Here is a 1329-nt window from a genome sequence, read left to right on the forward strand (position 1 = left end):
CCATAGAAAAACAGGTTCTACTTAAATATAATTTATAAAGCATACACTTGAATATGCTTGATTATTTAGCAATCCATCTGAGGATTTTATGAAATTTTATATAGTTGTATATAATCTAATGAGGTATGTGCTTTTAATTTTAAAGAAGTAAAAGGTTAGCTGTGAGAGCCTGAATCCACCCATTGATATTCTGTATTTAATAAATAGTTAACTTCAAATCAATTTAGTAAGAGGTCTGAATTTGTTAGTTGCATAGAAATATTAGTGGCTTATTTTATTACTGCTACTGACAATATTCAGTCAAAGTAAGATAAGAAACAGTCCAAGCTTTTCCTTTTCTTGTTGACAGCCAGGAGTGCTCTGACTGACATGGAGCCACAGCTTTCCTAGACGCCGCCATCCACTAGAGAGATGTCTGTCTTACAGGGAAGGTCTGAGTTTGAACCAGTTAGGAAGTTTGAACTTGGACCAAAGAGCATCCTTAATTTGAGCAAATCCCAAATGATTCTACTCTGTTATCCTCAGATCACTCTGTTAAAGTAGGCTTAAGACTTCAACCAGCCTCAGTTTACTGTCCCATCATCAATCCCTGATGGCTCCACCTTGGCAGGGCTTGGAACTCCAAACGGCTCCCAAAGACTGTCCTCTCTGCTGGGCTACCTAAGGTATGCCCTGGGCATGCCTTGAGCAAGGTGATGTGGGTTCCTCCTGGTGTACTGACCTTCCTGTGTGGAACAGATCCAAGCAAAGCCCAATCCCTAGAGACCTATAAATCTATTCATGATTCTTAGGGAATGTGGGGCTCAGAAAGTTCTGCAACTCTACCTGAATTCTTATACTGAATAGTATGTGCAGAATGAATAGGTTAAAACAATTTTAAGAAAAGCTCTGGTAGCCCTTAAGAGATGGAGAGAGTGGAAGCAGAGACCAGCAGAGAATTATGGCGCAAGTGACCTGGCTTTGCCTGGCAATGTTGGCTGGCAGAGACCTGCAGAGATAGCAGAAGCTACCGGAAACACTCCAAGGAGCTGCCAAGGGGCCTGTGAGCCTCGGCCACTGAGGAGCCTAAGAGGCTGCCAGTAGCCCTGACTAGGGGTGAGAGGCACTGACCATCAAGGCCCTAAGTTCCAATGGAGCATACTTCACCAATTCGCAACTTTCATCTGAATTGAGCAAAAGAACCTATAACTGATTAGAAAAAAAAAAATCCCTTCTTTTTAGGTGGCAGAAGATTCCCTTAACAGCCTCTTATCTGATTCTATTTTTTTTCCTCTTTCAATTGTTAGAGGGCCAGCCAAATAGCTCAGAAGATTAAAGAACCTGCAATCA

The sequence above is a fragment of the Octodon degus genome, unplaced genomic scaffold (assembly GCF_000260255.1).
Source record: "Octodon degus isolate 3935 unplaced genomic scaffold, OctDeg1.0 scaffold00044, whole genome shotgun sequence".
Lineage (NCBI taxonomy): Eukaryota > Metazoa > Chordata > Mammalia > Rodentia > Octodontidae > Octodon > Octodon degus.